Source organism: Rousettus aegyptiacus, unplaced genomic scaffold (assembly GCF_014176215.1).
Source record: "Rousettus aegyptiacus isolate mRouAeg1 unplaced genomic scaffold, mRouAeg1.p scaffold_m13_p_5, whole genome shotgun sequence".
Classification (NCBI taxonomy): domain Eukaryota; kingdom Metazoa; phylum Chordata; class Mammalia; order Chiroptera; family Pteropodidae; genus Rousettus; species Rousettus aegyptiacus.
The window spans coordinates 105796369-105811311 of NW_023416308.1; positions in this window are offsets into that span (position 1 = coordinate 105796369).

Genomic DNA, 14943 nt, shown 5'->3' on the forward strand with positions numbered 1-14943 from the left:
TCAAGATTCATGAAGTGTTCAGATTGATCCTGCTTAAAACATGTGACCACTCCTTGAATCAATCACTATGGTCAGTCAGAAAGAATTCAGCTTGCCCAGCCTACTATTAAAGGTAATACCTGGTAACAGGGTATCATATCAATCCTGAAATCTCAGAAATTTAACATGCGAAGTTTATTCCTTGATCAAACTTGAGTTCGGAATGGGTGTTCCTAATTGGCAGAGGGGAGGCTCGGCTCCATGCATTCACTCAGGGTCTGTGTATATACTTTATACTTATTGTAAATGCAAAACTTTAGAGCAGGGAAATAAAAATCACATGATGACACTTTTGTTTAACAAGTAAGCAAAGGGACAAAAAGGGGCAACATAAGGCCACTACTATCTTGTTCAAAGGATTAGAGTTGTAGACCCAGACTAACAACTTGTTCATTATATGACCTGTAATACCTCTCTTCATTTTATCCCGGAGTCCCTACTCTCATTTATAAAGTGAAGGCATCAAGCCACGTCACTCCCCTGCTCCAAGCCTTTACTTTTTAAATATCTATATGGTGTATACAGATAAAATACTTAGCATTCCTTATAAAAATTCATTGATCTCTACAAAATATAGATAATTGAACTCACTCTGACACAGCAGGATCAAGGAAGTGAAAAGACTGTGGCGATCTGATCCTAACCTATTTGGATATCAAAAACATAGATGATGCTGTTCTCACAAGATAGAAATAATGTCCCTATACCCACAACTTGACATGTGGATGTGTATGAGCATGGCATTGTGATGTGAAAATACTGTAATTTAAAGCTTATATAATTTTTGAAAGACTTGTTCTCTGAGTCAAGCTTGGATTAGGAAAGTGTACCAATAAGCTCTCCTAAGAGTCTATCTGCCAAAAAGTCTATTTATTTCATAACTCCAATGATTATAATTACTGGTATGAACAGGAAGGGCTCCTGATACTTAAAACACCCAGAATCTAACCCAATAGATTCTATTGGCTAGCAGAGATTAAGCATCAATAAATATTTCAAGAAGAAAAGAGGGAGGGGAGGGGAGGGAAGGAGTGGGGAGTAGAAGGGAAGCGAAGGAAGAGGAAGGAACAGGAGGGAGGGAGAGAGAGAGGGAGGGAGGGAGTGAGGGAAGGAGGGAAGGAAGGAAGGAAGGAAGGAAGGAAGGAAGGAAGGAAGGAAGGAAGGAAGGAAGGAAGGAAGGAAGGAAATAAGGCAAGGAGAGAGGGAGAGAGGGAAAGAGAGAAGGGAAGGAGAGAAAGAAAGGTAAGCTTAAGGATTTTTCATAGTTGGAGAGGTTTGTTTCAGTGCTTACCGCACATGCATGCGCGCGCGCGCGCGCACACACACACACAGAAACCCACTTGCTCTTTGTTATCATAAAACACTTCCTTGTACCAAGGAAATTGCTTTGAGCAACCCTCCCCATAAGGGCTGAAAAGGGGTTGTTGTAGGAAATAAAAGACCCATTAAAGATAATTCTGTCCGCCAGCAACTATGCTGCACAGATGACTTTCCCATGTGTTTATTATGGAGACCAGTGGGTCGGGAAATATTTTGTTCATGATAACCATCCCTATAACATTTAAATATCAGTCGGAGGAAGTTAAATTCTATTACAAACAACTCCAAAATATAAGTGACTTAACACATAAAAAATTTCTCACATCACCATCTAGTATGGGTTAGCCGTGGGGAAATGGGTCATTCAGGGTGACTCAAGTTCCTTACATCATTACTGGGGCTTCACAGTCCTTGCAATCTTCCACTTCAGCTGTAGATTGGGGACAGAGAATGGAGAATCACTCCTAGGAGATGAGCTGAGCCTTGGCTATAATCTGCCCACATTCCATCGGCCAGAACTCAGTCACATGGCCCTACCTAACTGCAAGGAAGGCTGAGAATGTAATATGCGGTGCAGAAAATGGTTTCACAACCAGTCAGCTTCTGACGCAAATTACACATTATTTCTCCCTACTCTTTCACCACTAATTCCAGATTCATGCTACATTTCTGTGACTTCCAATGCCAGTGACTTTTTTTTTATAATCATGATGCTGGCTGAAGTCACCCAGTGAGGATTTCGCTAACTGGCAATAAAAAAGACTACAGCAGCACCTCCACCATCCAGCTCCCAATTCAGCAGAACTATCAAGAAGAACACTAAGAAGACTTTTAGGTTGCCCAGGTGAGCATCCCACATTGACCAACCAGTAGATCCTGACCTCTGGTCCCTTCTCCAGCCACAGCCTGGGAAGGTGCTCCAGAAAGCTGAGCAGCCTATTACCGGTGGCAGAGGAAGAGAAAGCCAGCCGTGTGGAAAATCACCTTGAATTTTGCTACACAAATCATATCATATCATTTCTGGTCAATCTATTAAATCCCATCTCCTTCAAACGCATGCCCCATGAGCGAAGGACAAGGCAAGTGAAACAAAGAAGGAGAGGAAAAGCTAACTGAAGCTACGTGATCGAGCTGGCTACTGCTAAGTACAACTAATTGCCCTGTCTTATAGGATCATTTGAAAAGCTACAAATACTACTGGTAAGTCTCCCCCCAATCCTAGTTCAAATTTCTAGGGAGGAAATCATTTTTCGAAGCCATTCCACAAAGAGCATGAGCCATTACCTATGCCGTAGGTCTCCTGCCTGCCCCAAGAGTTCGCCACCCCTACTTGTTTTCACTGTGGCTGAGAGGTAAAGCTCTGAGGTTTACCGTCCATTATTTGAGACTCCAGAAAGTCAAATCACTCCCTTTTCCAAATTCTAACCAACTGAGGCCAGCACAAGGAGCAAAAGCAGCATCAAACTAGTGCCCACTTCATTCCTGGTATACCTAGGCCGGGAATCATGGCCGGGCTTCCCCACTGCCACCTCTGCTCTGAACTTATCCAGCCAATTACAGGCAGAAAGCCTAGGGCAGAGAAAGCAGAGGCGCAAGCAGAAGCAGACTCCCTTTGGCCAGTCATCAAATGTTAACCGGAAAGAAAAATTAGCCCACTCCCTTGAGCGGAAGCTCTCCAAGAAAAAGCAAAAGGGCAGCATCCGGTTCTAGCAAACTGATAACTTGGCCCAAGGAGATGGCCAAGGAAGGAATATGAAAGAAGATTCCTTTCCAGGACTTTTGGGGGAGCGGATCTGCTGGCATATGTTCCTTCTGTGGGAAGAGTTAGAAAGGTGGTATGAGAAAAGAGAAGGGTTCCCCTCTACTGAGCTACCAAAGCCTGCCGGTGGGAACTTCCTGACGTTGGTTCCCACAGACTTCTAACATCTACAGAGAAATAAAAATCTTACTTTCCAAACAAAGTCAGAGCAGAGCCAGGCAGAGAGCAGGAAGGAAGCTGTTCGGTGATATTTAAAAAACTCTGTATAATAAGAATCCTATTGTACTTTCCTTTTGCTTCTAAATTGAAATCTATAAGATGAGGTGTCTGGAATCCAAATGAATTTCAACATCGAGAGGATATTACTTGGAAGCAAGGCAAGCAGTCAGCATGGGCAACTGTGCATTCCCGATGGAAAGGCACTGGGGAGGTGTTCAGAGTTGCCGCCTCTCCAGCTGAGCCGGCAGATTGAAAACCATTTCTTGGAGGTCAGGAGTGAATCTGATCTTTTGCCTACTTGCCTCGCCTTTGGCAGGCTGCAGGGCTCTCAGCAAAAGAGTTCAATTCCCTAAGCACCCCCTGCAAAAAAATTTCCTCCTCTATTTATGGTTTGAATGATTTGTCTCAGCATTTGCCCCAAGTGGCAATATAATTAGTGGCAATATAATTAGATGCGCAGATCTGCCTGCACATATTAGCCATGTCCACAGAGTGGTGGGATAAGGAGCTGCACACATGCTGGGACAGTATTCTCACGTAGTTTGGCGTGCACTCCACTGCACGAAGGGGCAATAAACACCCCGAAATCATATGCGGACCAACCGTGGGCCTCAGTGTGGGGAAGATGATAAAGTGATTCGGCCATTGTTTTATTTGCTTTTCATTCAACTAATATTTGAGTGTGTCCCTACAGTTACCATAAAAGTTCTATTAATCCATATATGCATGAAGAATCATTTGTAGATTGAAAAACATATGCATCTTGCATACATATGAATATTTTTAAGTAGATATACAGTGCAGATAAGAAGCTATTCCTTTGCTAGCTTCTCCTCACCTCCCTTATCTTTCTAAGTTGCAGTGTGCCAAGCCTCTTATTTTTCTATAAATATACCCATTCTCTGGGCAATGTCACCTCATTTTGTGGTTTGAAAAACTATCAGTATCGGATGATTCTAAAATTTAGATTGCTAGCTCAGATCTCCCCACTGAACCTGAGACATTTCCATTCCCTAATTGACATCTACCTGCTGACATCCATAGGCAAAATATGCCCCCAAAAAGCTTCTGATCTTCCTCCACCAAACATGCACCCTCTGTAGTCTTTCCTGTTTAACTCATGATAACCACATCCTTCAAAATGCTCATCCCAGAAGCCTGAGACATCTTTATCACTTCTCTCTTAGTGATATAGATAACCAGTCAGCAAATTCTGCCAGCATTACATTCAAAAAATATATAGACTTCAATCACTTCCTACCACTGTCCCCACCACAACATCCCTGGACCAAGCCAGCTTCAGTTCTCACCTGGATTACTTTAACTGTCTCCCAGTTTATCTCCCTAGTTCTGCCCTTGGCTCTTCAGCATCAATTTTCAAGACAGCAACCGAAGAGATTCTCTAGAAACATAAATCGGATCAACTCGCTCCTCTGTTCCGACCCTTCCAATGGCTCCTATCTCATTCAAAAAAAGACCAAAGTTCCTTCCAATGATTCATAAAGGCTGTTCAGATATGAACTACATCCAGTCTTCCCACCATACTCCTACTCATTCACTTGGCTACAGCCATATGGGCTCTTGGCTCTTCCTTGAAACAGATCAGCAGACTTCTACCCCAGGACCCCTGCGCTTGATGTGTCCTCCTCCTGGAACACTCTTCTCTAAAGCATCAATATGGCTCACTTACTCACTTCCTTCTGACATATCAGGTTATATATAACGCTCTATACAAAATAACTATTCTCCTTCAAGATTCCTCATTCCTTCATCATGATTTACTTTTTTCCTTTGTGGTATTTGCACCATCTTAATACCAAAGTTTATTGTTTGCTTCTCTTCTATAAAAGCATACACTTTGCTTCATTCACTGGTATGTTCCCAGAACTTAGAACAGTCCCTGGTACCTAGTAATTCCTCCGTAAGGAAAATGCATGCACCACTTGATGCACAAATGAATTGCCTTAAAAACTGGGAACAGAATTTCTCGTAGGAAGAAAACTGACTTTGTTGGCAAAATACCTTGATAAGTCTTTGGGAAAAAAAGGGGAAGTCTCAGGGACGTGAATTAAGTAAGAGCCAAGAGAACAAAGAAGAAAAACATGAGATAGTAAGAGAAATTTGTTTCTTGTTCTTGAGAGAAATGGATAGATAAAAGAAAGGACAGAAAGGGCAGAGGGGAGCTATGGAAATGGTGCAAAATAAGGACCAAGTGAGATAAAATGGCCAGTGGAAAGGAACCCTATGAGGTGAAAAACCTTCTGTAAATGGTATTATCCAGTATTCTCTTTGAAGCTGTTTAATTAAACTTCCAACATTCCCTCAATGTATAAATCTTGTTAAACTTATGCCACTGTATGTCTTATGTATACAGACCAGCTACTACTAAGTACCTGACTCTTCCACCTAGGCAGTTTGAGGGAACCAGGCAGGACCTACAAGAGCACAATGAAAAGACCAGACTCTGAGTTCTGGCACCATCACTTATGAACTAGAAATCGCTGGGCAGGTCTCCGAGCTTTGGTTTCCCCAACTGTAAATAACAGATAGAAACACTGGAGATACAAATAAAGTCACATCACTTCTACGAGATTCACTAGCTATAAAGCCAATATCTCCCTCTTGAATGTCCCCATTCCCATGAATTATTAGGAATTTAAAGACCCATAAAGGGGTTTTTCTTACCCAGGGATACGGAAAATAGAGTCTGATCAGTCAACAGGCCTGCTATAGTTTCTTTGTTGGGGCTGGTTCTTTACCAAAATAGCTGTGGATTCACCACTGTGATATTTCACCACTCAAGATTCCAGCACAGCCTGCAGTAGTTCTTCTAGAAAGGTGAGTTTCCATCTTAGAAATAGGCTCAGCCAAGAAAGCCCCAAAATTAGACTTCTGCCATTGAAGATCTAATGATCAACAACTGCAGTTCCCATACACAGCCACTTGCCAGGAAACCATAAGGCCACAGGAGTCCTGAATCACTCTTGATACTTTATCCTCTGCCTCTCAGGTCCATCCATCGTCTTTCTAGACCAGGGAATAGGCCGCTTTTCTTTTGATCCCAGCACAACTAAGAAGGTCTAACTATAGCCTCTGCCTATGGAATATCGGGTTGCTGGTCTACTCTTTTAAGAGTGGCTACCCAGAGACTTAAGAAGGACAAACCCCACCATTCTAAGACAAGCTAGCCTCGGTGCTCTAATTGCATTTACCCTTCTAAAAAGATGCTCCCTACATGATGTGAAGATGACCACACCTATTCTACTGAATGAGGAGGATCTGCCTGTTGTGATTCCAAGGTGACTTCCTGGCAATCAGAGACAAGATAAAATAATCTCTTGAGGGTGACATTGCTGGGTGTCCAACTTTGTTACTGGAAGAATCATGTGATAATGCGTAAGTGTTTCATTAATCATGGTGCACTATACTGACATTAATTGTTGTCATAAAGATGGATGGGGCAGTCTAGCAGTGGAAAGAGCATAAGCCACAGGGTAAAGCAGACTGGGAAAATGATCCAGCACTGTCACTTAATATCTGTGCAATTTTGTGCAAGTTACTTAACCTCTTTGGGCGTTCATTTGTAAAATGGGAATGTTATATTAATATTATAATATTAATATACTGTATTAACAATAGAATATTAATAACCACCTCTTGGAGTTGTAAGGCATGTCAATCAAACAGGCAAAACATCTGTATTAATGCCAGGCACAGAATAGTAAATGCTCAATAAATTATAGCTATCGTTGTTATGCTTATAGCTCTAAACTACAACAAATGTTTGAGTACAAAGTACAATGAAATACACTTATATGTATTGTTTCATTTAGTGCTTACCAGTGTGGTAGCTATTTACTGCCTATTTTGCCAATAAAGCAATGAAGGCCTAAAAATGGTGGTATGTTGCCAGAATCACACAACTAAAATGTAGCAGAAGAAATACTTGTACCCACGTGTCTACAGAGCTACAGAACTATTCCCATATTCAGTGACAAGAGCATTTATTTTCATGCTCAGGGATCTACAGGTAAACTGTGATTCAGCTGATAAGCTATCCTCAGGTGGGTGGCTTTGCTTCAGGCTGAAAATTACAAGTCTGCTCCATTATCTCTGGATCCCAGGCTGAAAGGATTGCTGCTACCAGGGCCACGTCCTTCCTGTGATGGATTACCAGAGCGCAACGGAGCAGGCCCATCTGCACTAGCACACTTCAAGCCTCTGCTCCCATCACATCTGCTCACCTCCCAAAGCAAGTCACATGGCTAAGCTCAACATCAGTGTACCACTCTACACAGCAATGGGGGAAGAATATTTTTAGAACAATAATTCAGACTATCACACTAGGTCTCACCAACTCCAGAATTTCAGTCCTTATTCATTGTCCTACAATGCCTCTGTATTATTCTAAGACAGTACCTCTCTAATCAAAAAGTCATTATTAAACACATTATTCACTATTAATCTGCATGGAATTTTAGGACGTTCCTTTTACTTATTGCCTACAGTCAGTTGCCTGTCTTGGCTCTTCCAAAGAGCAGAGAAGACCCAGCTGGAGGGTAAATGTAAGCTGATAGCCCATCATTCCATGTTCATCACAGAAGCCAGACTGTGCAGCCCCAATAAGCAACCCGCTGGGTCTACAAATTTGCCATGCTCCGCTCTGTTAAAACTTTATTGGGCACAGTATGGTAACTCAATTAATAGTGAGAATGACACTGGCAAGTGTCACCGGAATTGCAACCAATTATTTTTTCCTTAATGTCTTTTTAAATCACAAGCTGACCAAGCTCAACAGGAGCCCTGTCCTTCCACAGGGCATATTCAGTCTGCCTCTGCCTTCTCCATCAGCTTCCATCGCCAGGGTCCTACAATAGTGTCAGCCTCTCTCTTCTCCCAACAGCAGTGTAGCTACAACCACCAACCCCTTCCTCTCCCCCCACCCCCATCCTCCCACCCCGAAGGAACCAACTGAAAACACAAATCAGGCTGTTTGGCAGGCTCTTGTCTTATTGGTAGATTTTTGTTTGTTTTCCCCATAAATCAATAATTTGCTGGCTTTTTTCTCTCGTCTTCTTCACAGTGCTCCTGATTTAGAAAGCACAGACACAGAAACACCCCAAAGCCAAGCTGAATTACCGCCTAAAGAAATGCATAAAGACAGATTCAAAACCAAGCAGCAGCTACCCTGAAAAAGCAATCGGTACCTGGACTTCAGTGGTGTCCTGGACCCCTGCTGTCCTATTGAACTTATTATCTCCAATCCAAAGTTGAAACTTGTCTGGCTCACAGGAGCCAGCTGGGCTGCACACCCATGGCTAAAAGTTAAAGAATGACTAATTTTATTCATAAGTAATTGGCTTGCCAATCTATGACCTTCAAGAAAAAAAAATTTTACTATACCCAATGTTCAATGTGGAAAGTCTCATTATTAAGTTATTCCAAGCCTTTTAAGCTGAAGTCAAGATGGGCAAGGGATGACCCTCTCTATGTTAAATACATATTTGTCAAGATTGAGGAGGTCATCAGAAAAGATATATGAACTTACAGATTTTTTTCCATCTTGTCTCTCAGGTTTTGATTCTGAAAATAAATGATTGAAGAAGAGCCACCTGAATGGATGCTAGTATATCTGATGAAGTCCTGCAGGATCTTCCACCCCCAATCCTGGTATTTCTTATCCCCAACGAGGCAGTACAGATAGAACAGGCTCTCCATTGTCTCTGGTCACAGCAGACTGAAATTGCCTTCAGGCCAGATGTTCACATCTTTATAGCTAGTTTTGCGGTTAATGTTGAAGTACACAATTTCCAGGCATAGTCCCATCTTAAACTGATGATACATCTGGTATCAGGCCTCCATAAATGCTTCAGCTAACTCTATGTAATCATAAGTTAGACCACAGTGTGTATCCAGAGCCAGGGCCCAGGGTCCCATGCAAAAAAAAAAAAAAAAACTAAATGACCCACCTGGCTTTGAATTTGGCATTTGCAACTTCCCCTATGAAGGTCAGCTTGCTGGGCTCAGACTGCTGAATCAGGTGTTTTTTCATTCCTTCTATGGTTTCAACATAATCTTGTAGCAACTGAATTTCCTTCTTTCATCCTCGAATCCACTGCTTAAAGCAGAGCTTGGGCTCCAAGGGTGAAAATCTACTGGAGTAAAGCAGTCTGTTTGTATAAATACAGGCACTAGCCCATCATTCTTCCCAGGCAGGGAATATACATACTTTGTCACTTCCATTACTGCCTCCTGAAATTTCTCATCTCTAGTGAGACGAGAGAGCTCTCTGAACTCAACCTGAACGCTTGTCACTTTTGACTCTATACTGACACCAGTGACTATATTTATATGAAGTACTATGGAAAGAAGTTCGCAGCCCGTCAGAAAGGCTGCCAAGGAAAAGAATTAGATACCATGACAGTAACTTCTCTTTCCGCACGCAAGCACCATCCTTCGCCTGCTGCTGCTCCCTGTGGCTCACAGTCACCTAGGTCACACCCAAAGGTGGTGATGCTGGTTCTGCGCACAGGACTTTCCCCTTCTGCTTCCGTTTCCTCCCAGGGCACTGACCCCAGCCCTCCCAGTGCAGCTCTGCAACACAGCACCTAAGGCTCAGTTTGGCCAGAGCAAATTTAGTTCTTTTTCTCATAGCCATTGGGCATGTCCTGAGAATATTTTTTCAGTGGGCTAGTGAAAAACAGCACCTTTAAGGAGCAGGCGGCCTTCCTGTTACACAGTGATGTTTTAACTAAGCCCCAAACTCACTCCTGTAATGCTTCTCAGACTTTTGCATGCCTGAGAATTATCTGAGGGCTTACTAAAACACAGGCTGCTTATCTTCATTCCCAGAAGGTCTGATTCAGTAGATCTAGGGTTGAGAGATTTTGCTTTTCTAATGTGTTCTCAGGTGATGCTAATGCTGCTGGTTTACAGACCACACTTTGAGAACCACTGTTCTGAATCCTGGCAGTTCCAGAAGGAACAGGGCTGGGGATCCCAAGATGGCCAGGCCTGGCACCATCTCCCACATCCTTCCACCAAAACAGGAACTCTCTGTTTTACCCATTCAGCAGTAGAATGAGATTTCATTAGGATTCAAGTTTTTGCGCTAAAAATGGTTGGATAACCACTTCTCTAGGTGAAGCCAACATTGTGAATTGTGCAAACCAAAGGCAGAGAAAGAGTAACATAGTCAAGAAAACTAGGGAAAAGAAAGGAGAAGCTTTCTTTTCATTTGTTCAGCAAAAGCTGAGGGTTACTAGATGCTGAAAGACTGTGCTTGTTGCTGGAGTGAAAAGACAAATTAGCCAGAGACCTACTCACCAGAATGCACATCTGGTTTGTTAAGATGAACATGCAAAATAAGTGAGGGCAACTAACGCTATATAGTTACTATGACAGAGGACTCTTTATGGAAAAGCAGAGTAATTCACGTGTGGCTCACATAGTATCCTCCCACCTCCCATTCCAGAAAATAATTTACTAACTGACCATAGTACTCCTCCCAGCAGGTCCCATATTTGACCTCAGAATCCTTCTCAACATATTACTCTAACACTGAACCACAAACAATTGATCAAAGTTAGCATTCAAGTTGAAAGCAGTGGGCTATCACTGATTCAAGTTCTGGCTGGAATCATCTCACAATTCTATCTAGGTGTTATAGACTGAATGTCTGTACTCCCCCCCACATTCATATGTTGAAACTAATCCCCAATATGATAGTATTTGGAGGAGGCCTTAGGGAGGTGATCAGGTCAGGAGTGTGGAGCCCTCATGAATGGGATTAGTGCCCTTATTAAAAAGACCCCAGAGAATTCACCCTGTGGCCATGTGGGGACACAAAGAAACGGGAAGCTGATCCTCACCAGACACTGAATCTGCCAGTGCCCGGATCCTGGAATTCTCAGCTTCCAGAACTCTGAGAAATAAATGTTTGCTGTTTATAAGCCACCCGATCTATGGTTATTTTGTTAGAGCAGCCCAAATGGACTAAAACAGGTTTAGTAAATAATTCAGAGAGAAGATGGTACTTGACAAGATCTTGAAAGATATATATACCCAGGAGCTGGAGGGGGAGAAGGGAAGAGGTGGCGATGGTCGTATTCATTCCAGCAGATGGAAAGGGATTAAACTCCTTAAGAGGATTAAGAAATGAATGGTAACTGGAGCCAGCAATTATAGACCATGCCTTCGTGGATCTTATAGATAAAAGAGAAGGAAAAAAGATTACTAGAGGTGCCCAGAAGTGCATGCAGGGTCAAGAGACAATTTTTTAAAACTTAATTGGACCATGTTTATGGGCTATGGAGAAGGATGTAGAGAGAGAGGTTGGGGAAAAAAAAAAAAAAAGGTGAGAAAGGGAATAACATAATGAGCAAGTCCCCAGAGGAAACTTGAGCCCAGTCATCGTTCCCAACATTGCCCTAAGGTTGTGTGATTCCCACCCTTAACAGGGAGACTGTGATGGAAACAGAAGCGCACAGTCGAGGTCTCAGGGGACAGCCACAGAGGAGAAATGCCAAAGGCCATCCCCGATGGAGACCAAGGTTGAGCCACAGAAGCATGCCGAGAATGGTTTGGGGTTGGGGTGGGGGGCCGGGGACTAGTGAAGCCAAGAATAAGTATCTTTTCCGAACTAGGAAAAGGCAGTAGTAGGGAGGAATTCTAGATTAAAGAGGGATGACGCGCCCATTGGGACTTTCACTGCCTCCCAAGAAAAGGTCTGCACAGGAAGACCAAGGAATTTTCAAAGAACTGGAATGAAACAGACAGAAGGACTGGCTCTACTATAGGATTGTGACCAATTCTTAAGGAAATCATTTGCCTGACAATAGATATTTTTTAAAAAGCTATAATTTTTTTCGATAGTGAGGAGTAATAACCAAAATATATCAGGCAATCTCCTTAACTTAATCCTTATAATACCTATGAGGTAGGACTTATTATTTTCATTTTATATATAAGGAAATTTAATTTTATAGATGTTAAAACACTTGATAAGTTTGTGTGAGACAGCTCTGGGGTTTGAACCCAGGTTAGCTCCCAGGGCCCAGGCTTCTATCCTATCCACTCTGTACATTCTTTTTTTTCCAAAAGCACCTCTGACTCCACAAAAACCCTGCCTACTTTCACTGAAAAAACTCTATTTTAATTTCATCAAAATAGATCAAAACAGTCATCAAAATAGATCCCATAAGACCTTGGCTTCTCAATAGTTTAATTTGAGTTGCTATAAAGAGTTTAAAAATAATAAAACTACAATTGTTTTTAAATGACTATCAAGTTCTTACTAAATTGGATTCCAACCTCTTTCCTCCAATTTACCTCAATGAATGAAGTTTTATTGTATTTACAGTTCAAGACCAAGAGCAAAGTAAACAAAACAAAGTAATCTCAAATCCGAATTTTGGAGAACCATAGCAAAAGGTTCTTTCAGATTAATTGTACAATGTTTCTGAAGAACAGTGAAAACTATTTTCTGTCTACAGTAAGTACATCGTCATATATGAGAGTGTAGGTAGAGCAAGACTAGTCATGGAAGTGATGGGTACATGGAGCTACATTATACTCTACATAGCATTGAAATTTTCTGTGACAAAAATTTATTTAGAAAACTCATATCCAAAAAGATATCTGCACATCGATGTTTATAGTAGCATTATTCACAGTGGCCGGGACATGGAAGCAACTAAAGTGTCCAACGATAAGATGACTGGATAAAGAAGCTGTGGTGCATATATACTATGGAATATTACTCAGCCATAAGAAGAGATGAAATACTGCCAATTGCAACAACATGGATGGACCTCGAGATAATCATGCTAAGAGAAATAAGCCAAACAGAAAAAGTTGAAAATCACATGATATCATTTATATGTGGGATATAAACCTAAAAGCAATAAATGAACAGGACAAATAAACAGAGACTCATGGACATGTACTATAGTGGTTACCAGAGAGTAGAAGGTTGGGGCAGGGGGGAGATAGATGGGGTAAATGGGGTCAAATATGTGACAGAAAGAAATCTAACTATGGGAGGTGAACACACAATGTAAATACATATATATGCCTGATTGTTAGAGTGTACAGCTGAAACTTATTGGATTTCATTAACCAATGTCACCATAAAAAAAAAAAAACAATTTTTTTTTTAAAAAGACAAAAATATCATCATCATCATTTGTTAAATGTATTAAGAGTTTGCTAGGTGTAACATCTTTCTTAATTCATAAAATTATCACTTCCTTTTCAAGAGAAGGAAACTTTAAAGCTTAAAGAGATTACATACATTTATCAAATTCGCATCCCTAATAAGTGGCAGATTTTAGGACCCAAATGATTAACTGGCTCAAGAGATCCAGAAGGAAAAAGAAAATATGATATTCCCCAGGGAAAAGCAATGTTTCCTTCTTCTTCGGGAACACTGTAAGCAGAACCCCAAGCTACAAGCAGTGTGACAGCTGGAGACACTTACGTGGCCTGCGGCCTCCCAGGGAGCAGAACAAGTAGAGCAGAGGACAGCAGGAGCAAGGGATGGGGCTGGCAGAAGTGAGGAAACAGCACTTCCACTGGGATGTATCAGAAAGGTAGATGAATCAGAGAATCTGATGAATCAGAAGATTTAGAATGTGCGGTGTGCAAAAACTGGAGAATGAATAACTCACCCTAGTGGAGATTTATCCAGACGTTTCTTCTCCAAGAAAAACTGTGAAGTGACTACACAGAGTTTCAGAGAATTCTGGCAGCAGAACCAAGGGAAAAACATACCCCAAGATTTCAGAGGCGGAACCCAGTCTCCATGTGGCCAGAGGAAGGAAGGGGCCACTTAAAGCCCAATGTCAACCAGGAATTCTCGATCACAATATGAGAGATATGCACTTAGCGTCTTTTTGTCAACACACAACAAATATTTACTGAGCAAATATTGTGCTTGGCAATAGCTGTATACTGAAATACAATAGTCAACTAGACAGATTCAATCCTCCCAAGGTAGTGGGAAAACAGACGAAATGAGTCAAAGAACAAAAAAAAAAATGAAATAGAGCCTACTAAGCGCTACTTTATTTATTATCTGGGGCCGCCATAACAAAATATCACAGACTGGGTAGATAACACAAACAAAATTTATTTTCTCTACAGTTCTGGAGGATAAAAGTCCAAGATTAAGGTGTCAACAACTTTGGTTACTTTGAGACCTTTGTTGTTGGTTTGCAGATGGCCTTCTCACTATGTCCTTAGATGATCAGCTCTCTATCTATTGTCTGTGTCCTAATCCCCTCTTCTTATAAGGAGACCAGTCATTCAGGACTAGGGCCCACCCACATGACCTCATTTTACCTTAACCACCTCTTTAAAGGGCCTATCTCCAAATACAGTCACCTTCCGAGGTAGTAAAAGTTAGGATTTCAACGTATGAATTTTGGGGGACACAATTCAGCCTATGACAGTCATGAAGCTAAAACACAAGATGCTGGTTTCGCCTCTTCTGGAAAGTTCTGCCTATCCAATCTGACTAGGTTAGAGTCTAATTCCTCCCGAGAGCATGGGTCACCTGCTCTTCAAGGTACCTTTACAGTCGCAACTTTACAATTTCTTGTGCT